General features: G+C 44.7%; 2 long non-coding RNA genes across 2 annotated transcripts; one reads left to right on the top strand and one right to left on the bottom strand.

Annotated features, from left to right (window-relative positions):
* The first annotated feature begins 1308 nt into the window (after positions 1–1308).
* Positions 1309–23942, top strand: LOC133252263 (uncharacterized). The gene is made up of 3 exons (XR_009737880.1): positions 1309–2328; positions 21123–21438; positions 21897–23942. It is a non-coding gene; the product is annotated as an uncharacterized LOC133252263 (long non-coding RNA).
* LOC133252274 (uncharacterized) lies at positions 11739–14945 on the bottom strand. The gene is made up of 2 exons (XR_009737890.1): positions 14803–14945; positions 11739–12501 (listed from the first exon to the last, which is right to left on the bottom strand). It is a non-coding gene; the product is annotated as an uncharacterized LOC133252274 (long non-coding RNA).
* Positions 23943–24171: the final 229 nt, after the last annotated feature.

Below are 24171 nucleotides of genomic sequence, written 5' to 3'. Positions count from 1 at the left end.
CCTGGCTCCATGAGCTTGACTCTTGACTAGGGCAGGGGTTCTGCCTTCTGGTGCTGTGACACCTTTGAGGAAGCCTGTTGGCTCCTTATTAGGATAACATTTTTAAATGTATAAAATAAAACACTCGGGATTGCAAAGGAAATCAGTTTATCTTCTCTGGTGGCTCAGATGGTAAAGAATCTGCCTTCAATGCACGAGATCCGGATTTGGTCCCTGGGTTGGGAAGGTCCCCTGGAGAAGGGAAAGGCTACCCACTCCAGTATTCTTGCCTGGAGGATCCCATGGACAGGGGAACCTGGCGGGCTATGGTCCATGGAGTCATAAAGGGTCAGACGCAATAACAAGGAGGAAAGATACAGTTATCAAGTTAAAAAAATGTGCTCTTGTTTAAATGTGTTTTGTAATAAGATCTACCAGCGGTTCGGATAACCGCTCTAATTTGAGAGTGGTGGGAGATTATTCTGAGATTTGTACACCAAGTGTAACGTTAGATCAAAGCATCTGCTGTTTCTAATCCATGACCAGTTCCCAGGATCTGTTCATTCTGTGTGTTGTGTCCATTCATGATGGAAAGAAATGCTCATTTTCAGTTGGAGATTAGTGAAAATATGAATGTCATTATTTGCCTATGCAGTTTCAAAGACTCCTTAAATTCCGTCCATGGACACTCCTGACTAGGACCCCCTCGAACTAGAGCTCATTTACCAGGAATGTCTGCCTGGCTTCCTGCAACCGTGCTGTGCACTTCTCTACCTCCCTCCACCCCTTCCTCTCTCCCTTCCTTCCCCACTGTTTTCCCAGCCTGATATGAGAAAGCCCTTAAAAAATATTTCTGGAAGGAGTGAATTCCTTCAATTGTAGGCATGAGGGGAGGTCGTGTTATGAGGCCAGGGCTGTGTAAGGTGATGGTTTAAAGAAAGCACTCCACCAAGGTCCTTGCTCTCCACGTGGAGCTCCGCAGTTGGGCTGTGGTCCCCTCTGGCCAGGATTGGAGGCGGCCGAGTAGGAAGCCTGCAGCAGAGCTCGGGGTGTGACTCCAAGTTCCAGGCTCACCACCTGTGTGACCTAGACATTTTTTTTTTTTTACAGTGTGAAGTAAGTCAGAAAGAGAAAAACAAATACCGTATATTAATGCATGTATAGGGAATCCAGAAAAATGGTACTGATGAATCTATTTTCAGGGCAGGCATGAAGACGAAGACATACATAATGGACTTGTGAGCACAGTGGGGGAAGGAAGAGACGGGACACATGGAGCGCGTAGCACTGACACGCATGCACTGTCGCGGGGACATAGGTGGGTCGTGGGACACATGGAGCACGTAGCACTGACACGCGTGCACTGTCGTGGGGAAATAGGCGGGTCGTGGGAAGCTGCTGTGTAACACAGGGAGCTCAGCTCTGTGCTCTCTGACAACCTAGACGGGCGGGATGGGGTACATGGGAGAGAAGCTCAAAAGGGAGGGGATACACGTACACATATAGCTGACGCATGAGGTTGTATGGCAGAAACTAAGGCAGCATTGTAAAGCAAATATCCTCCAATTAAAAAATTTAAAAATTGAGGTATGTCAATCACTGACATATTGTGTAAGCTCAAGGTGTACAACATATAGCTTTGATACATTTATGTTACAGTGTGATTGCCACTGTAGCATTAGCTAAAAGCTCTGTCACATCCCATAATTATCATGTCTCCTAGTCCCTCCTGACCTGTCAGGTCCACACCTGTTAAGAGGCGAGGAGCGCAGGAGCTGCCCTATGGGTGGTCCAGGTCAAATGAACTGATGCATTGAGCGTGCTTAGAACATTCGGCACACGGTCAGGGTGACCAGTTGTCTCATTTTCCTGGCGCTTCCTGGAGGCACTGAGGTTCACTGAATGCTGGTGGCTTCCAATATTAAAAACCCCAATAGACCCAGGCAAAGGGGAATGAGTTGGTCGCCCAGTGATTGCTCAGCAAACGTTAGTTACCATCACCCTCTTGGGTGGTGTTGCCATGGTGCAGGAGGAAAGGAAAGGGAAGTGATGTGATGGGTGGGAGTTTGCTAGCCTGACCTAGCATGACCTACAGGCATCCCTGTAGGATTTTGATCTTCTTTGCAATTATCTTAAAAGGATGCCCACTCTTTGTGACCCAATTTAAAATGGAATGCCTCCAAAAACAGAATGCATAAAGTCCAAGCCTCAGCATGACAAAGGGAGAGGTTGGGAGGGAGACCCAGGCACCGCTCACAAGGATCCCAATTCACCAGGGACCTCCGAAGCTGGCAACGCCTGCCTGGGGTTCTGGAGCTCGGATATTTTGCTGTAACAACAGGCTGACTGGTGAGTGAAACTGCTTTGTTTTACAAACCCACAGTTTTGGGGATCTCTTTGAGGATGTAAGTGTTGTAACAGCAGGATTCTATTCTGCAGGCTGATATTTCAGTGGATTTGTTGCAGTTTCCATACCCACCTGCCAGGTGCTATTAGCTGGTGCTGAAACCTAGAAAGGTCAATATTCTAATCTTTGCTTCCTGAGCGTATGAACACTGAGCTCATAGAAATGCAGATCTCTCTCGGGTACATGCTTGGCTTATACCTTGTATGTAAGGAACTGGAAAAGATGCAAGCAACACTGGCTGGTAACTATTAGAGGCCTTTTCTGTATTTTTCAGTTGATTGCAGAATTTCATTGTTGCCTTTAGAATTAATTTCATGCCCCTGCCTCTTTGGGAAATAAATGAATATCTCACTCTCGCTATACACAAAATATTTTTTTTTAAAAAACAATGTAAGCTTTATCGTTTTCTAATATTTATATTTATTTATTTCTTTGACTGTGCCAGGTCTTAGCTGTGGCATGCAGGCTCCCCCTGACTGGGGATCGAACCTGGGCCCCCTGCATTAGGAGTGTGGAGTCTTAGCAACTGGACCATTAGGGAAGTCCCCAGGAAATACTTGTTGATTGCCTCTACCGTCTGCTTCTCCTGCCCTGGTCACCTCCCCAGACAGCACGAGGGGGGCCATGAAATGGAACCACAGGTGTTTTTCCTCACTGGCTCCAAGAAGTCCTGATGGATGCATTAGCCAGAGGTTTCCAGTTCTTCCTGACTGTAACCAAGAAAAGTCTAGCAAAATATATGCACACATATGTGTGTGTGTGTGTATAATTACAGAGGTTTCTGTGAACAGTTGGGGAGGCTTCCCTGGTAGCTCAGATGATAAAGAATCTGCCTACAATGCGGGAGACGCAGGTTCGATCCCTGGGTCGGGAAGATCCCCTGGAGTAGGAAATGACTACCCACTCCAGCATTCTTACTTGGAAAATTCCATGGACAGAGGAGCCTTCTGGGCTACAGTCCATGGGGTCACAAAGAGTCAGACACGACTGAGCCACTGACACCTTATCACTGTTCTGCGAGCCATGCTTACCTTGAACATACTCTCCCATGCCAATGCTTTCAACTCTAGGCTATGCGAGTATGCCTGTACCCACATGTTTTTACAGCATACACATGTATGCACATGTACGTGTGGCTGAAACAGTGTAACATGACACCCTCACCCTACGGAGGCTATGCATTCTAATCTATTGTATTCTATTCCATTCTCACTTTGCTGTTATTGGTTGCTGGCTGTGACATTTCAGTTGATTTCAGGACTTACTGGTGGTTGAGATCCTGGACAGATTGCTGCTGGAGAACAGATCTTACAGGTGTGGGTAGGGTGCCCTGAGGCCTATGAACCAGCCAAGGAATTCCTGGGGTAAGGTGGGGTGGGCTGCTTCTAGTGGCTTCTGCATTTGGGCCCTTCCCCCTTTCTTCTGGCCTTGACCTCTGCCTCCCTTTGTTTGCATCAGACTCATTTTTTTCTTTAAACCTCAGTGTATGCACACTCAGTCATGTCCAACTCTTTGCAACGCCATGGACTGTAGCCCTTCAGGCTCCTCTGTCCATGGGAGTCTCCAGGCAAGAATAGTGGAGTGGGTTGCCATTCCCTACTCCAGGGGATCTTCCTGACAAAGGGATGGAAACTGTGTCTCCTACATCTCCTGCGTTGGCAAGAGGACTCTTTACTACTGAGTCACCTAAGATGCATAAGAGAGAGTAGGAAAATATAATCTAAATTTGGAGAGATTACTCTCAAAAAACAGTATGGCAAAAGGAAAAATCTTTAAGAAAACATGAACAAATAAAACACGCACACATAGAACATCCATTTGGAAGATCAGACAGAACATTTACATCTCAAAGACACAGAGAAACGTAAGTTTCCCCCAGAAAGCCTTTATGTAAAGTCCAAAAAGATATTTTTACTAAGTCAGCTTATAATGTTAGTTAATGTAACTTAACTGCATATGCAATAAAAGAGCCCCCTCAATTTTTAGGGTGAGATTTTCTTTAATTAAACCTCAGGCTATCAACTTAGCCCTTTGCCCCGAAGGCTGCTTGGTCTCTGTGGGGTCCCCTCCACCCAGGCCTGCACTAGCTGGTGGTGAGAGATCAGGGGGGAAGACCTCACTGGCTGTCAGCGCCTAGCCTCAGGGTCACGGGCACAGCAGGTGAGGTGGCTCATCGAGGCATCTCTGTAAAGCTGCTGGATCATCACCCAGGCTTTCAGAGCAGGAAACCCTGCCCCCTGCAGCTCTCTGACTCACCCCGTCTCCAGGTCCTGCTGCAAGTAGGGCAAAGGGTTTCTCTCCAGCCCAGACCTGCCCGGCTCCCAGGCCTGCGGTTTTCATCTCTGCTCCCTCCAGACTCTTCTTTGCTTTTTTGGAAACCATGGTTTAAGGGAAGAGCTCTGACAATGTCTTTGGAGCAAGGATGCCCTCTGCTTCGTGGGAATCAGCTCCTTAGAAGTCGACTGTCAACTCTACCTGAGTTCAGGAGCTTCCCAGTAAGTCGTTGAATGTGAAAGTGATTTTGCCTTGAAACACACCAGCAGTGATAAAGGGTGCCATCAGTCGGTGATCCTTTGTTTACCTGCTGTTTCCTGGGCTCCTTGCCTGTTCTCTTTGTATCTGTATGTGGTGGGGGTGCCTGTTGGTATTTGACTGGTGGGAGGATGCTTTTGGACTTTGGTGTTGAAAAGACTCTTGAGAATTCCCTGGACCTCAGGGAGATCCAATCAGTCCATCCTAAAGGAAATCAACCCTGAATAATCATTGGAAGGACTGATGCTGAAGCTCCAATACTTTGACCACCTGTTATAAAGAGGCAACTCATGGGAAAAGACCCTGATGCTGGGAAAGATTTAAGGCAGGAGGAGAAGGGGACGACAGAGGACGAGATGGTTGGATGGCATCAATTACTCAATGAGTTTAAGCAAACTCTGGGAGATGGTGAAGGACAGGGAAGCCTGGCATGCTACACTCTATGGGGTCGCAAAGAGTTGGAAATGACTGAGAGAATGAACAACAACAACGAGGCAGGTGTGGAGTCATACTGGGAGGTTTAGGTATTTCTGAGGAGGCAAAGCACTGTCCAGTCATGGGGTAGGATGTCCTGTGTGGGTCGTGAGCGCCCCACTACCGGAAGTGTCCAGATTTCCCGGAAGACTCCTGGAATGCGTGATTTGGAATACCCAAGAGGTAGCATGGTGCCTGTATACAGTGCTCAATAAATGCTTGTTGGATGAGTGAGTTTCTGAGCTTGGGTGCCCCCTTTCTGCCCTGATGAATCTCGGAAGAGGGTGAATGTTAGAAAAGACATTGAGGGATTTGTTGGTGAATTCATCAGCCCTGCATCTTCAAAACCAGCCCAGCCAGAGGGTGGCCACCTTTCCTCAAACTCGACTCAGCTGCTCACGTTGAGGACTTCAGATGCTTCATAATCAGGAAGTTCTTAAGGTGCTGTCTTGAGTCCCTTCTCTTTTTTGGCCACACCATGGAGCATGCAGGATCTTAGTTCCCCCACCAGGGATGGAACCCACGGCCCCTGCAGAGTCTCAACCCCTGGACCACCAGGGAAGTTCCTCAAGTCCCTCCTGCCACGAGTGAAGTCCACTTTCCTTGGCATGCTCACCAGCACTGAAGATATGATTGTGCCTGTGCCCATATACGTGTGGAAAGTGCTTTCTGACCTGTCCTGTCCTGTCCTGGCTGAAGGAGATCCATCCTTCATGGAATGGAGCACTTGCATGAGGCTACCTCCTTCTGCGCTCGTCCTAGAGCTGAGGTTGGCACACTCTAGTCTGAGGGCCACATCTGGCCTGCTGCCTGGGGCTGGTTTGTTGTGAATGAAATTTTATTACAGCACTGTAAATGTCATACACATTGTCTGTGACTGCTTCATGCTGCAAAGGCAGAGCTGACCACAAGGCCCATGAAAACGAAACTATTTACTTACCTGGCCCTTGGAGGAAAAGTTTGCTGGCCTTTGATCTGCAGCAAAAATATTCAACATAAAGATTGAAAATATGAGCAGATATTGCACTGAATACCCTGAAATGTACGGTCTCAGTAACATCGGCTGTGTGGTCAAAATGGTGAGGATGCAGAGTGATTCCAGCCCTAGGTATGAGCCCCAGAGCACTGAGGTCAAGGACCCAAAAAGTACTTGTACGTGAACGACCAGGGCAGCATTATTCACAATAGCCAAAAGCTGGGGATTACCCAATGTCCACTAGCGGACAAAATGTGACATTTCCACACAATACACTACTATTCAGCGATGGCAAAAGGTGAAGTCCCAATGCATGCTTCAACATGGATGACCCTCAGAAACATTATGCTAATTCAAAGAAGTCAGATGCAAAAGGTCATATATTGGAATTTCATATAATTCCATTTTTATGAACTGTCCAGAATAGGTAAATCCAAAGAGACAGAAACAATTAGTGTTTTCCAGGAGCTGGGGGTATGGGAAAAGGAGGTGACTGCCTAATAGTTGCAGGGTTTCATTTTGGGCTGATGAAAAAGGCCTGGAACTAGAGAGAAGTGATGGTTGTATAACACTGTGAACACATGCCTCCGAATTGTTCACTTTCAAATGGTCAATTTTCTATTGTGTGAATTTCAGCTCAACTGGAAAAACTGATAGGGATGCTAAGCAGTATAATACATCCTAGAGTGGCAACTGCAGCCTCAGAGTCCAGAGTGTGAAAGCCTCCCTTTGTCTGTGATGCGTTTGGGCTTGTGCGTCTGTGACGTTCCTGAGTCCCTTACAAGGCAACACCATGACCATGGTTTTCTCAGGGCAGAGTTCTTTAAGGGAAGCGACCAGAATCTCATTATCCCTCTTCAGAATTTTTCCTTCATGTACATCCCATCAATTGCTGCTTAAATTCCCATTCCAATCTTCATGGTCCTTAACATTTCTTTAGAAACACAGAAGCCGCAGTGCATCCATGTTAGATGCGCACACACTTCTGAGAGGTGTAGGTGGGGAGGGAAGGCAGAGAATGAGGTGGAAATGCATTAACAGGAAGGGTCTTGTTGCAAGGTTCTGTAAGGAACAGGATGGGGAATAGGAGAGGCTGAGAACTGTGGCCAGAGAGTGGGTCCCTGTGAACAGTTAGCATGAAGACAAGGGAGGGATAATTTGCTGAAGACATGCTTGCTGTGTTACACGGTTTTAGAGGCACCATAACCTGATGGCTATATGTTGCACAGTACACAACCTGAGCAACTGTACATGGTGGTCTTGGGTGACAATCAGTTCACCAGACTGACGAACTTTAACTTTGATGTTCAAGTTGTAGACTTATCTGAGATCATTATCTCATCTAACACTCAAATATTGCATGGGACATACTTATACTGAATAATTACTGTTTATATTACAAATAAATATATTATACATTTATCTGAAATTCAAGTTTAACTGGGTATCCTGCAGTTTTATTTATAAAATTGACAGTTCTGTGTCTAACGCATCCTTCAGACACTGGAACTATACGTGCGAGATGCCAAGTCACTGATGTGGGTCTGGAACCCAAGCTGGGCTGACATGTCTGAGTAATGGAAAATAAACCAGTTACAGGAGCTGTTGGAATTCTGGTCTGTGTTAGTTTCCTAGGGCCTTTGTAACTTTGTTTACAAAACAAAGTCTCCCTGGTGGCTCAGACTATAAAGAATCTGCTTGCAATGAGGGAGACCTGGGTTCAGTCTCCGGGTCAGGAAGATCCCCTGGAGAAAGAAATGGCAGCCCACTCCAGTATTCTTGCCTGAAAGACCCCATGGACAGGGGAGCCTGGTGAGCTACAGTCCATGGGGCCCCAAAGAGTCGGACACGACTGAGTCACTAACACTTCCACTTCTTTGTACCAAAGTGCCATGACCTCAGTGGCTTAGAACAACAGATGTTTCTTCTTTCACGGTTCTGGAGGGTTGAAGTCTGAGCTCCCGCTGTCGGAGGGCCAGTGCTCGCTCTGAAGGTGCTGGGGAAGGATCTGTCCAGGTATCTCCCTCAGTTTCTGGGGCCCCAGATGGTCCTCGGCTTGTCACAGCATAGCATCAGCCTTCACGTGGCATTCTCCTCCATCTCTTCACAGCTTTCCCCCTGTGTGTGTCCAAATTTCCTGATGCCAGTTACATTGGATCAGGGCCCACCCTCGTGAGCTAATTTTAGTGTGGTTACCCCGGTGAAGACCTGATCTCCTGATAAGGTCGCCTTCTGAGGTCCTGGGATGTCTCAGTCTGATTTGTGGTTGTTGTTTAGTTACTCAGATGTGTCTGACTCTTTGCAACCTCGTGGACTGTAGCCCCACCAGGCTCCTCTGTCCATGGGACTTTCTGGGCAAGAATACTGGAGTGAGTTGCCATTTCCCTCTCTAGAGGATGTTCACGGCCCAGGGATCAAACCTGGGTCTCCTGCATTGACAGTCAAATTCTTCAGCACTGAGCCACCACGGAAGCCCCCTTGGTATCACTGGGTGGTTCTAAAGGAATCCCGTAAACTGAGTGCTTGTATGTTGTGTCTCACTGTCTGGAGGCTGAGAAGTTAAAAACCAAGGTGCCTGATGAGGGTTTGGTTCCTGGTTCACAGACAGTGCCTTCTTGCTGTGTCCCCAGCTGTAGAAGAGGTGGCAGAGCTCTCTGGGGTCCCTTTACAAGGGCACTAATGCCATTCATGAGGGCTCCACCCTCGTGACCTCATCCCCTCCCAGAGGCCCCACCTGCTGATACCATTCCATGAAGGTTAGTGTTTCACGTAAATTTTGGACGGACACAGGCACTCAGTTTAGAGCACAGATGTCAGGATTTCAGCATATCTCTTTTAGGGAACACTGTTCAATTCATAACACGGCCCTAGGTCTGTCCAGGGCCTTTGTTTTCTGAAACTGAGTTGGATGGCTTCCATGTGGAGGGCTGGATAGCCCACATGTATCTGGCCTGTGGACAACTGGTCTTAACTAATGACAGTTCAAAGTGTGGCTGAGAGTCACGCCTGTCCAGAGGGGTCAGGTCTTGGGAAGGCCGATCATCAGAGGACAGGCACAGAGGCAGCCAGCCCAGCCATGAGAGAGGGGCGTGTGTCTGCCGGACGTGTGGAAGTTTTCAAGGGAACAGGCAAACGTGCACGCTCACTTCCGCAAAGTAAACATTTCTGGAAACCCTTGCTTCATAGAAAGGGCCCACGAGTTTTGCACAAAATGTTACACAAGCTTTGGAAGTCATGGGTAGAAACTGTTTGCAAAATCCTTCGAGCCTCATACCAAATGTTTGCTTCAGTCTTGAAGCCTGAAACAAACAACCCTGCTGTGTCGAAAATGTGGACTATGTATAAATAGGTAAGCAACAAGGATATTCTGTATCACAGAGAAAATTATAGCTGTCATCTTATAATAACCTGCCATGGAGTATAATCTGCAAAAATACTGAACCAGTGCGCTGCACACCTGCAACTGACAGCACTGCAAATCAGCTGTGAGTGCAGTTCAGTCGCTCAGTCATGTCTGAACCTGCGGCCCCATGGACTGCAGCACGTCAGGCCTCCCTGTCCGTCACCATCTCCCTGAGTTTACTCAAACTCATGTCCATCGAGTTGGTGATGCCATCCAACCATCTCATCCTCTGTCGTCCCCTTCTCCTCCTGCCTTCAATCTTTCCCAGCATCAGGGTCTTTTCCAATGAGTCAGCTCTTCACATCAGGTGGCCAAAGTATTGGAGTTTCAGCCTCAACATCAGTCCTTCCAATGAATATTCAGGACTGATTTCCTTTAGGATGGACTGGTTGGATCTCCTTGCAGTCCAAGGGACTCTCAAGAGTCTGCTCCAACACCACAGTTCAAAAACATCAATTCTTCACTGCTCAGCTTTCTTTAGAGTCCAACTCTCATGTCCATACATGACCACTGGAAAAACTATAGCCTTGACTAGATGGACCTTTTTTGGCAAAGTAATGTCTCTGCTTTTTAATATGCTGTCTAAGTTGGTCATGAGTTTTTTTTTTTTTCCAAGGAGTAAGTGTCTTTTAATTTCATGGCTGCAGTCACAATCTGCAGTCATTTTGGAGCCCCCCAAAATAAAGTCTGCCACTGTTTCCACTGTTTCTCCATCTATTTGGCATGAAGTGATGGGACCAGATGCCATGATCTTAGTTTTCTGAATGCTGAGCTTTAAGCCAACTTTTTCACTCTCTTCTTTCACTTTCATCAAAAGGCTCTTTAGTTCTTCAAATTGACTGTACTTAAAAAAAAAAAATCAGCTAATGAGACATTTTGTTCTTTTTCAGCTGTACTTGTAATAGGGAAGAAACTTTGTATTCTATTGCAAGTTAATCACTAAAGGGATGTTTCCCATAAGCTTAAATTATGCATCATGGTCCATCTCTGGGAGCCCTGCCTCCCAGGTAATGAGCATTATTCTAAATTACCTTTGGTTAGTTTATAGGAAACATCCTGATCAGGCCCACCTCTGAATGACTGCAGGGAGGAAAAAATTGGCATACCCCTCTGGAGTCTGGTTGGAAATGGGAAATGTTGGGCTTTACTCCCTCCCCTTTCAGTATGAATGAGTTTGAGTAAACTCTGGGAGTTGGTAATGGACAGGGAGGCCTGATGTGCTGCGGTTCATGGGATCGCAAAGAGTTAGAAACGATTGAGTGACTGAACTGAACTGAGTCTAACTCAGGCAAGATGGTTCTTTGGGGCATGAGCTCACCGTCTTCTCAGCTGTCTGCCTTTCTGTCAACGTTTCTCACTCCAGAGACTCATCACTTGATTTATCAGCCTGTGTATGGCAAGCAAGACGAGCTTGGACTTGGTAACAAAGGCAAAGGTATCATTAGGAAAAAAGCCCCAAATGTATCATGTTGGCCAAGAAAAGAATCAGCTGAGGACTCCAGTCATGCTTGTTGCTTTGATCAGAAATAAGGCTGATATCAGCTTAGCTAAGTATTTTGTTGGACAGGCTTAAAGGTCAATTTAAAGGACAAGCCTCTGATACCTGGAACTAGGCATGTTCAGTCAAGGGTCAGCAGGATAATCTTCAAAGGAAGCCCTGGCTAGGCTGACAGAAAACTTGTGGCAGGTATATATGTGGTACCTGTAGCCCCTTCCTTCTGCTTTCTAGACAGAAGAGATGAGATGACAAGACTATCTTGACAAGCTGATAAGTTTTATGAATTTTCAGAAAACAGAGAATCAGATATAAAACGGTCTTTAAGAATACTTCCAAGAATCATAGCTTTGAAGTTTGGGGAATCCCTTAGATCAGGGCTGCCCAAGAGAAATATAATCTAAGCCTTTTTTTATTGGATCTAAAATTTTCTCGTGGCCACATTCAAAAAAAGAAGAAAGAAACAGCAAAATCAGTTTTAATCATATAGCTTATTTATATCCAAATATATACAAATATTACCATTGCATCATGTGTGTGTGTTAGTCGCTCAGTCGTGTCCAACTCTTTGCAACCCCATGGACTGTAACCCTACTGGAATGGGTTGCCATTTTCTTCTCCAGGGGATCTTCCAAACCCAGGGGTCAAACCCAAGTCTCCTGTGTTGCACGAAGTTCTTTATTGTTAGATCCACCAGGGAAGATGGCCTGACTTCTTGGCCCAAATCACTTAGCCTCTTGGTGTCTCTATTTTCCCATTGATGACATGGAATTTACGTTCCTGGAGGGTCTCTCCTGAGTTTGGAGGAGGCATTTTGGAGCCACTAGGGGAGAGAAGTACTGTTGCCTGGAAAATCCCATAGACGGAGGAGCCTGGTGGGCTGCAGTCCATGGGGTCATGAAGAGTCGGACATGACTGAGCGACTTCACTTTCACTTTCCACTTTCATGCATTGGAGAAAGAAATGGCAACCGACTCCAGTGTTCTTGCCTGGAGAATCCCATGGACGGAGAAGCCTGGTAGGCTGCAGTCCATGGGGTCGCACAGAGTCGGACACGGCTAAAGCGACTTAGCAGTAGCAGCAGCAGGGGAGAGAAGGGATGAAGTGCAGGCTCTGTGAAGGACACACATCCAGATGCTACACTAAGATGCTGGAGTGATAATCTCCAAGCCGGGAATTCCAAGAAACCCCCATGTTCAGGTTTTACCAGAAGGTCAAACCATCCTCAGGCAGGACTGAGAAAAAAAGAGGAAAACAAAATTAGACAAAACCACGAAGAAATCCAAGAGGTGATGGAGAAAAAAATCCAGCCCAACCCTCCCAGGGTATAAATGACCCGTAGGAATGGACAAGCCTGCTGATGGCTGTAGACATGTTTCCAGCCCGTCTGGAACTTTTGAGGCTGGTGGGTAATGTGAGCCATGCTCAGATCTCTGTCAGAATCCTTTCATATGATTTTCTTTTGTTAAAACTTTATTTAAAAATGCTTTACAGTATTGTATTGGTTTCTGCCATACATCAACAAGAATCGGCCATAGGTATACATATGTCCCCTCCTGAACCTCCCTCCCACTTCCCACCTCATCCCACCCCTCTAGGTTGTCTCAGGGTACCAGAGTAGTCACTTCATAAGATTTTAAAGAAAGATTTCTAGGAAGTCACTGGCTTACAAACTTCTTTTATGCAAACACTCCATAACGAGTTCCTGGCTGTGGGAGGTGGCTCAGGGCAGGGTCTCTGGGGACATGGTTGCTAGTAGAAATATCGCCAGGCAGATTCCACCAGTGGTGCAGGGACCAAAAGCCTGATTTCTCGTGGAGAAAGGCATGCGAAGAGCATGTCAAACCCTCTGCATCATACCTTTCTCCAAAGCTATAAAGGTGAAATGCCCAAGTCATCTCCAGCCAGAAGTTTCTAGAACAGTGATTGTGCTGCGTGCAGTCAGTTGTTCAGCCCTGTCTGACTTTTGCAACCCCACAGACTGTAGCCCACCGAACTCCTCTGTCCGTGGGATTTCGCAGGCAGGAATACTGGAGTGGGTTGCCATTTCCTCCTCCAGGGCATCTTCTCCATCCAGGGATGGAACCTGTGTCTCCAGTGTCTCCTGCATTGGCAGGGGGATTCTCGACCAGTGCGTCACTGGAGAATGGTGAGCACTTAATAATAACACACCAGGCTCTGTTCCTTTGGGGACAATCCAGGTAGTCACATCTGTGAAATGGCTGTGAAATGACTTTGATGGTGAGGACTTCTGAAAGCACAAATAAATCCTTCATTCCATCACATGCTTGCTGCCTTATTTTAAAAACCAAGTGAATACATTCACCATTTCATGCCAGGTGGAAATTTTAAGTGCTAAGATGCATTGCTGGATGGGATTAGCCCTTCCGAGTTGACTCATTGGAAAATACTCTGATGCTGGGAGGAATTGAGGGCAGGAGGAAAAGGGGACGACGGAGGATGAGATGGCTGGATAGCATCACTGAATCGATGGACGTGAGTTTGAGCAAACTCGGGGAGTTGGTGATGGACAGGGAGGCCTGGCATGCTGCGATTTATGGGGTCGCAAAGAGTCGGACATGACTGAGTGACTGAACTGAACTGACTGAAAGAATGTTTCCCAGACACATGGGTGAAGAGTCAAGAGCATTACTTCAGATGGCTCATCACTCTCTACTCTTCAAAATTAAAATATAAACATTTCTCCTAATTATCAGTTTTACATGCCCATGGTAGAAAGCCAGAAATTAGAGTGTAGACTAAGGAATGAAATTTACTGTAATAATCCCACCAGCCAAGATAATATCTACTGGGGACATTTTGGTCTAAAACATGTTCATTTGAATAGCTTAGATGTTATTGTGTTTACTTTTTTCCTTTTCTGCTTAGTATAGTGAAAGTGTTAGTCACTCAGTTGAGTAGATAATGGCATTTGCCCATGTCACTGAAAATTATTTGCAAGCAAGATTTCAAAACAGTTCATTATAAAATTTTAAAATGTACCAAATTCAATAGCAGTTTATCATCAACTGGAAACACTGACAATTATCAGGATGTGGCTAGTCTTGTTTCTTTTAATCCCACAAATCATCCCACCCCCAGAATTTACTGGAAGCAGTTTCAAGGAATCACATAATTTTATCTCTAAATATTTCATTATGTAACGGAAAGATGATGAAAAGACAGAGAACTTAAATCATGCCAATAAAACCACAGTACCATTATCTCGTTTAAAAACAAGCACAAATTTTTAGTCAAATTAAAATAATATTTTTTTAATCATCCAGTCAATGCTTACATTTCCCTGAATGTCTTGAGAGTTTTATTTTGTTTTTAGCATTTTATTTGAATTGGGATCCAAAAACTTTGGTTTGTTTGGATTGGTCCATACATCTCTCTCTCTCATTATTCAGTTATTCTTGTAACTTACTTATTAAAAGAACCAGGACACTCGTCCTGTCCTTTCCTGGAGTCCCGTGTTGCTGGTTACATCCCTGCAATTTTTTCAGTTTTGCCCTGTTCTTTCTTTTTCTTACCTGTTCGTGGTTCTGGCCCCTTCCAGTGAGCCTGCAGGCTATAACATGCTCCCAGGGAGATTCAGGGTCCTGAGAGGAGGTGTCAGCAGGAAATTCCATCCTGCCCATGACTCCTCCCCTGAGGAAACAGGCAGCCTTGAGCTCTGTGGTTCCGTCAGGAGGGACTGAAAACATGGATACACAAAGGGAAGACCAGAGGCAAGATTCTAGAAAATGTACCAGGTCAGGGTTAGGGGCCTGTGTGGTGTGTGTGTGTGTGTGTGTGTGTGTGTGTGTGTGTGTGTCCTGAGTACGCTGTGTGTGTGTCCAGAGTATGCTGTGTGTGGGTACTCTGCCTTACCTCTAAACTGGATTTTGTTGGTTGAGATATAATCAGATTGGTGCTCAAACTTGGAATATTTCTATTATTGATAGAATGTGCCTTGGTGTTGTTGAGTCACTAAGTCATGTCTGACTCTTTGCGACCCATGAACTGCAGCAAGTCAGGCTTCCCTGTCCTTAATTATCTCCTGGAGATATATATATATATATATACACATATATATATATACACATATTGCATGGTATCATTCTATTTGCTTACTTATATTGCATTTTCTCATAACTGTAATTCATTTTTTATTGTGGTAAAATATGCCTAACACAAAAGTTATCATTTCTGCCATTTTTCAGTGTACAGCTCAGTGGCATTAAGTATATTCACTTTACTGTACAACCACCACCACCAACCGTGTCCAGAACTTTCACATGTTCTCCAATTAAAGCACATTGAGTGCTAATTCCTCCCCGTCCCCTCCCCAGGCCCTAACAACCATTGTTCCTCTTTCTCTGTGGATTTTACACTGTAGGAACTTCATGTAAGTGGAATCACCATTTTTTTTTTTTAAATTGTGTGGTGGCTTACTTCACTTAGTGTAATGTTTTCAAGGTAGCATTGAAATCCTAACATTATTAAGTCTTTTAATCCATGAACCCAGGATGTCTTTCCATGTATTGGTATCTTCTTTAATTTCCTTCAGCAACATTTTGTTCTTTTTGATTTTATTTTAAATGAAGTCACTAATTTCCTTTCTGGATTGTTCACTGTTAGTGTACAGAAACACATCTGATCTTTGTGTAATAATTTTATATGTGGCAACTTTGCTGAATTCATGGATTAGTTGTCACAGTTTTTCTTTGGTGTAATTTTTAGGGTTTACTATGTATGAAATCATACATAGGAATAGACAGTAATAGATACTGATAGACAGAGTGCCTGATGAACTATGGAATGAGGTTCATGACATTGTACAGGAGACAGGGATCAAGACCATCCCCATGGAAAAGAAATGCAAAAAAACAAAACGGTTGTCTGAGGAGGCCTTACAAATAGCTGTGAAAAGAAGAGAAGCAAAAAGCAAAGGAGAAAGGGAAAGATATAAGCATCTGAATGCAGAGTTCCAAAGAATAGCAAGGAGAGATAAGAAAGCCTTCCTCAGCGATCAATGCAAAGAAATAGAGGAAAACAACAGAATGCGAAAGACCAGAGATCTCTTCAAGAAAATTAGAGATACCAAGGGAACATTTCATGCAAAGATGGGCTCGATAAAGGACAGAAATGGTATGGACCTAACAGAAGCAGAAGATATTAAGAAGAGGTGGCAAGACTACACAGAACTGTACAAAAAAGATCTTCACGACCTAGATAATCACAATGGTGTTATCACTCACCTCGAGCCAAACATCCTGGAATGTGAAGTCAAGTGGGCCTTAGAAAGCATCACTATGAACAAAGCTAGTGGAGGTGATGGAATTCCAGTTGAGCTATTTCAAATCCTGAAAGATGACGCTGTTCAAGTGTTGCACTCAATATGCCAGCAAATTTGGAAAAGGTCAGTTTTCATCCCAATCCCAAAGAAAGCAATGCTAAAGAATGCTCAAACTACTGCACAGTTGCACTCATCCCACTCCAGTACTCTTGCCTGGAAAATCCCGTGGATGGAAGAGCCTGGTAGGCTGTAGTCCATGGGGTCACAAAGAGTCAGACACGACTGAGTGACTTCACTTTCACTTTTCACTTTCATGCATTGGAGAAGGAAATGGCAACCCACTCTAGTATTCTTGCCTGGAAAATCCCAGGGACGGGGGAGCCTGGTGGGCTGCCGGCTATGGGGTCGTACAGAGTCAGACACGACTGAAATGACTTAGCAGCAGCAGCAGCACATGCTAGTAAAGTAATGCTCAAAATTCTCCAAGCCAGGCTTCAGCAATACGTGAACCGTGAACTTCCAGATGTCCAAGCTGTTTTAGAAAAGGCAGAGAAACCGGAGATCAAATTGCCCACATCCGCTGGATCATCAAAAAAGCAAGAGAGTTCCAGAAAAACATCTAGTTCTGCTTTATTGACTATGCCAAAGCCTTTGACTGTGTGGATCACAATAAACTGTGGAAAATTCTGAAAGAGATGGGAATACCAGACCACCTGACCTGCCTCTTGAGAAACCTATATGCAGGTCAAGAAGCAACAGTTAGAACTGGACATGGAACAACAGACTGGTTCCAAATAGGAAAAGGAGTACGTCAAGGCTGTATATTGTCACCCTGGTTATTTAACTCATATGCAGAGTACATCATGAGAAATGCCAGGCTGGATGAAGCACAAGCTGGAATCAAGATTGCTAGGAGAAATATCAATAATCTCAGATATGCAGATGACACTAACCTAATGGCAGAAAGTGAAGAGGAACTAAAAAGCCTCTTGATGAAAGTGAAAGAGCAGAGTGAAAAAGTTGGCTTAAAGCTCAACATTCAGAAAATGAAGATCATGGCATCTGGTCCCATCACTTCATAGGAAATAGACAGGGAAACAGTGGAAACAGTGTCAGACTTTATTTTTTGGGGGGCTGCAAAATCACTGTAGATGGTGATTGCAGCCATGAAATGAAAAGATGCTTACTCCTTGGAAGGAAAGTTATGACCAACCTAGATAGCATATGAAAAAGCAGAGACATTACTTTGCCAACAAATTCCATCTAGTCAAGGCTATGGTTTTTTCTGTGGTCATGTATGGATGTAAGAGTTGGACTATAAAGAAAGCTGAGCACTGAAGAATTGATGCTTTTGAACTGTGGTGTTGGAGAAGACTCTTGAGAGTCCCTTGGACTGCAAGGAGATCCAACCAGTCCATCCTAACCAACCAGTCCATCCTAAAGGAGATCAGTCCTGGGTGTTCATCGGAAGGACTGATGCTGAAGTTGAAACTCCAATACTTTGGCCACCTCGTGTATAGAGCTGACTCATTGGAAAAGACTCTGATGCTGGGAGGGATTGGGGGCAGGAGGAGAAGGGGACGACAGAGGATTAGATGGCTGGATGGCATCACCAACTCAATGCACATGAGTTTGGGTGAACTCCAGGAGTTGGTGATGGACAAGGAGGCCTGGAGTGCTGCGATCCATGGGGTTGCAAAGAGTCAGACACGACTGAGCAACCGAACTGGACTGATGTATGAAATCATGTCATTTACAAGCAAAGACAATGTCTCTTCTTTCTTTCTGATTTAGTTGAATTTATTTGCCACATTAAATCTTTATTAATTCCATTCCTATAATGGAAAGAGAAAGTAGGTCAGAGAAGGAGAAAGCAGAAGCTGGGCTAAGGACTGTGCATTTGGTTAATTTCTTCCCCACCCATAAAAGAGTCTCTTGGTTCAGACAATTTTGACTGAGGGGCCTGGTTTAAATTAATAGAAGTGCAGCTCAACGTCTTAATTTGGGACTGAAATGCTTTGCTGAGTGTTCACTGAAGCTTCCAAAAACAAGACCATCTGGTCAATAAAGAAAGGACCAGGGAAGGCTCTGCTGCATTTCCAAACAATGTTCATGGATCTTGAATTCTCAGTATTCAGGTTGAATTAGCAACATCTCCTTTGTTGATAAGCTGAACCTGCTTCTGAACCAAGCATCATTGTATGGTATTTTTCCATAAACAAGAGTGGTCATATATCATATACATAGATCTGTAATATATGTAAAATGCTGAAAAATAACAGCACCCTATAATACATGAATCTGGAACATTTCTCTGGATTCGAGGGGCCTGCAAGATTTGGGGAGAGAAAACTAAGTGTGGTGGTAGGTGGTGGCCATGTCTTGGGATTTCCCTCCACAAGACTATGTCACTTAGCTATGTCTGCAAGGATGCATATGTGACAATTCTGAGATCCAATTCTGAGTTTGAAACAGGAGCTGTTTGACTGAGTCACCATAGGTTAACCTCCATAACAAACAATCCCACTGTTTTAGTGGCTTAGTATAATAGAGTTTATTCTGTATCTGGTGGTGGGAGTTTGGTGGGAAGGAAGTCTGCTCTACAGCCTTGTTCAGGAACCCAGGCTCCTCCTGTCTTATGGCCATGCCTTCCTCCAAGACCTGGGGTCCTCCCTTCCCAAAGGATATGGGAAGAGAGAACGTAAGCAGGATTTCCCAAAAGATTTCTCAGGGTCAGATCAGGAAGTAGCTTGTGTTCTTTCTGCCCATGTTCCATTGGCTAGAGCCGTCACCTGTCTGCAAAGGAGACTGGGGTGTTGGTCCAGGTGGGAGCCTCAGAAGCAGAGGAGCCCACTGGGACACAAGGCATTCTCTGTCATTCTGGCCAACCTGAAAACTGGTAAGTCAAACCATCCCGGGGATGGGAAAAAAGGCATTTTTATTAAATCAAAGGATTGTAAATTAGTATCTATTACATTTCTTCGGTATTCAGTTGCTTTTCGACTCAGTGAAAAGACTTTTAAAATTGATATAATTTTCATGACTTTTTTTCAGAGTTTGGTTAGGCTTCAAAGGCTAAAATAAAATTTTCTGTATAAAGGCCTTAAGACATAATTTTTTCCTTCTAGTTTTATGGAGATAGAATGACATCCAGCACTGAATGTCGAAGGTGTACAGCATAATGATTTGACTTGCATACATCACGAAATGATGACCCACTGTAGTAAACATCCATCATTTCATAAAGATACAAGATGAAAGAAATAGGAAAAAGTTTTCTCCCTGTGATGAGAGCTCTTACAGTTTCCTCTTTCAACAACTTTCATATATAATGTATAGCAGTGTTAACTGTATTGGTCGTTTGTACATTACATCTTTAATGCTTTTTTATATTATAACTGGGAGTTTATACCTTTTGATTACCTTCCTCTAATCCCCCCTCCCTGTCCCCACTACACAGATTCTTTACCAGCTGTGTCACCAGGGAAGCCCAAGAATATTGGAGTGGATAGCCATTCCCTTCTCCAGGGGATCTTCCCGACTCAGGAATTGAACTGGGGTCTCCTGCATTGCAGGCAGATTCTTTACCAGCTGAGCCACTAGGGAAGCCCATTTAATCCCCCTTCCCTGTTTCCACTACTGGTAGCAACAAATCTGATCTATTTTTCTATGAGTTTGTCTGCTTTTACAATGTCAAGAACTATGAAGGGTCCTAGATTTTAACCCTACTTGTAAGCTAACGAGTCAGCATGCCTGTCTCATAGTAAAAGACATGAAACTCCCAGGCCAGAAACATTATTTATCTTGTTCACAGCTGTCTAAGCAGTGCCAAGAGCACATTGTTTGGCACATAGGAGTTTCAAGTAATATTTAGGAAGGAATGGACAAGTTAATATTCATGTATTATGGATTTATTAATATTCAAAATAAATGATGTGTACACACTAGTATATTTAAAATAAATAACCGACAAGGACATATGGTATAGCACCTGGAACTTGGCTCAATATTGTGTAATAACCTAAACGGGAGGAAAATTTGATAAAGAATGGATATTTGCATGGATATAACTGAATCACTTTGTTGTATGTCTGAAACTAACGCAGCATTGTTAAGCAACTCTACTCCAATGTAAAACAAAAATTAAACAAAATCAAAGCATAGTTAAGTCAATGAATACTGGTATAACAAATAAATGAGGAAATACCATGACCTAGTCTCATCAAGCCCCCTTCTTATACTTTGTCCTCTGTTTCAGTAAAGGACACTCTCAGTTGCCAAAATAAAAAACTGAGGGCCACTCTCAACTCTCCCTGTTGTTGTTCAGTCGCTGTCATGTCTGACTCTTTGCGACCCTATGGATTGCAGTTTGCTCAAAGTTATGTTCACTGGGTTGATGATGCCATCCAACCATCTCATCCTCTGTCGTCCCCTTCTCCTCCTGCCCTCAATCTTTCCCAGGATCAGGGTCTTTACCAATAAGTCAGCTCTTCTCAACAGGTGGCCAAAGTATTGGAGTTTCAGCTTCAGCATCAATCCTTCCAATGAATATTCAGGGTTTATTTCCTTTAGGATGGATTGGCTGATCTCCTTGAAGTCCAGGGGACTCTCAGGAGTCTTCTCCATCACCGCAACTCTCCTTACTGGAATGGAAACAGTCACATTCACGAAACTACCTATCAGCCAAACATGGGCCCTCCACGTGTCAGCTCCTGCTGACTTGATCTTGCTGTTGGCTTTGAAGATGGAGGGAGGGCCCATGGAATGCAGGCAGCCACCAGAAAGCTGGAGAGACCAGGAAACAGACTGTCCCCAGAGCTTCCAGGAGGAACCAGACCTGCTGAGACCTCGGCTTTGGTGCCCATGTCAGATGTCTGACCCCAGAATTGTAAGATGACGTATCTCTGTTGTTTTAAGCCAGTGCATTTGTGATCATTTGTTATAGCAGGAAATCAACACAGGAGAGAAAGGGCTCCCTGAGACGCCATCCCTCCCACTGGGAACTGGCCAAGGACTCTGATGACATCTTGAGAAGATTTGTTTGTAGGATGAGCCTTGATGGGGAAGGGGTGTTTTGTGGGTGATCAGAAACAGGAACTGGAGAGCTTCTAAAACAAATTTCCAGGCAAGGCTGGAAGGAACCAGAAGGGCATGTCCCAGCTCCTCCATCCAAGTTCTTGAGACTCTTCAGTGCTCAGAAGGGCGTGGGGACAAGTGGGGAAAGGAGAGGTTAAAATTAGTACATGGGTTAAAAAAAAGAAAATTAGCAAACAGGTGCACAGCCATGCAAGAAAGCCGGACCTGCTATTTCGGGAACAAGACTTTTTTTCTTTCTTTCTTTTGCAGGGAGACTTCCCAAACCGTCTCACCTCCCTGTGAGCCAGATCTTGGCAGCTCTGTGAGGTCCACCTTCCCGGCTCTGTTCTGCCTGCTGAGGTCGTAGCTTTTCTTCCGCTCCCCCTTCCTTTTAAATATTCTTTTCTTCTCCTGATGGCCTCTCCTTTATGGTTTTCCAGTAGAACTTGGGATGTAGTACAGGGGAAAAACAAATGACAGATGAGACTTAAAAGTGGAATGTTCTGAATTTCTCAAAGGAGACTATGAAAAAAGGAAAAATGTTTAAGTAGCGTCTACAAGGGAGGAGAGAGGACAAATGAAAGGAACAATTTTTAATGGGATTTGCAATAGGCGTGGATGGGCATGAATCGAGGGGCCTTGAATGAGCGTATACCCCACCAGGGACTCTGGTCTCCTGGAGAGGATGGCTGGATGGGGACACAGGAAGAGGATGGGCCAGCATTTCTCGCAAACATCAGAGAGGCCAAAGGAAGGCACACGTCATGAATCTGATGGCTGGATTTTCGTTATTTTCCTTTTAAATGTCCATTTCTTTTTAATGTTTTAATTGGAGTCTGATTGCTTTACACTGTTTTGTTGGTTTCTGCTGTACAACGAAGTGAATCAGCCATCATTGTTGTTGTGTTCAGTTGTTCAGTTGTGTCCAGCTTTTTGCAAACCCATGGAGCGCAGCCCGCCAGGCTCCTCTGTCCAGGGGATTTCCCAGGCAAGAATACTGGAGTGGGTTGCCATTTGCTTCTGCCATCCAGACCCAGGGATCACGGTCATCTCATACTGTCTCCTGCTTGGCAGGTGAATTCTTTACCACTGAGCCAGCAGGGAAGCCTGAATCAGCCATATACACATGCATATATCCCCTCCTTCTTGAGCCCTCCACCCCCCCATCCCACCCTCTAGGTCATCACAGTGCCCGGAGCTGAGCTCCCTGCTATACAGCAGCTCCCCACCAGGCGTCTATTTTACCCGTGGTGAGGTAGATGCCATGCTTCCAATTTGTCCTGCCGATGGTTTGATTTTCCTATTCTGATTCTTGGCCTTCTCTTAGATGTTTTTTCTCAAAGCTCCACCATACTAGAAAGAAGACACGGGCCTTGGAATTCTGTACTTCCATTCTCGTACTTCCCGAATGGCAACCCCGGTCATGTAGACTGGGAGCACCGACCTCATTTTCTTCCACAGCTTGGCCCTGTGGTATTTTGTGCCCTGTCCATTTGTCACCTGACTCCAAATATGTCTATGGTCCTTATGGTTGAAAGGAACAGTGGTTCAGGTCTTATGAAAGTGAAGTGAAAGTGAAAGTTGCTCAGTCGTGTCTGACTCTTTGTGGAATTCTCTAGGCGAGAATACCAGGGTGGGTAGCCTTTCCCTTCTCCAGGGGATCTTCCCAACCCAGGGATGGAACCCAGGTCTCCCACACTGCAGGCGGATTCTTTACCAGCTGTCGAGGAAGCCCTTCAGGTCTTACGCACGTATGCATCTGTGAAAAATGCAGACTGCTTTGTCTTCATACCCAGCGTTAAGGAATTTGTGTGGACTCGTCGAGTGACTTTGTGGGTTATTCTTCAGGAGTCATCCTCTAAACTTGCTTAGAAGTTATGAAATGTGTCTTGATATCAGCCTTGGTCTTTGAGTTGACAAATGGTCTCAATAAAAAATAGTTCCAAACACTGGCATGCAGTCAGGTTCCTGGATGCCTTCTGCCACTCATTAGAGCTTTCATTTGCAATTGTTTTTCGATCACTTATCCATTGTGTTAATTATGCTTTGTCGGTTTATTAATGTCTCGTATTTGCTGTCACATGTGATCATAGTATTGTAATAAAAGCCAGTAATTTGTAGGTGATGGCAGGCGGTAGGCATCCAAATGTGACCTAGAGGGAGAAGTGAATTTATAGATTGCATCACAATATTTTTCTCTTCAAAGTTCCCATAATGTTCTCTTGCAAAGCCTTTTTTTTTTTTTTTTTGGTGTGTTTGTCTTGAGGACACAAGCCTTTGAAATAATTTTTCTCCAGGAAGTTTCTCTGGTGCCAATTCTCCATGACAACTGTTTAAAATACCCTGAGATGTTTTATAAAAAAGAAACCCCAAACCCAATAATAGTAATAAAATTACTGGAAGCAAGGGTAGAGATCATCCAAGGCAATTCAAAAGTTTCTGAGTAGCAGAGCAGTCATCTCTGCCGTTGCAACTTTAATCATGTTGAAAATTGTCATTGTCTTGAATCCCTTTGATGAGAAATCTCCCTGGGTCGCTTGTAACG

Source organism: Bos javanicus, chromosome 1 (genome assembly GCF_032452875.1).
Source record: "Bos javanicus breed banteng chromosome 1, ARS-OSU_banteng_1.0, whole genome shotgun sequence".
In the NCBI taxonomy this organism is placed as follows: Eukaryota; Metazoa; Chordata; class Mammalia; order Artiodactyla; family Bovidae; genus Bos; species Bos javanicus.
This window is presented reverse-complemented; position numbering and strand designations above follow the sequence as displayed.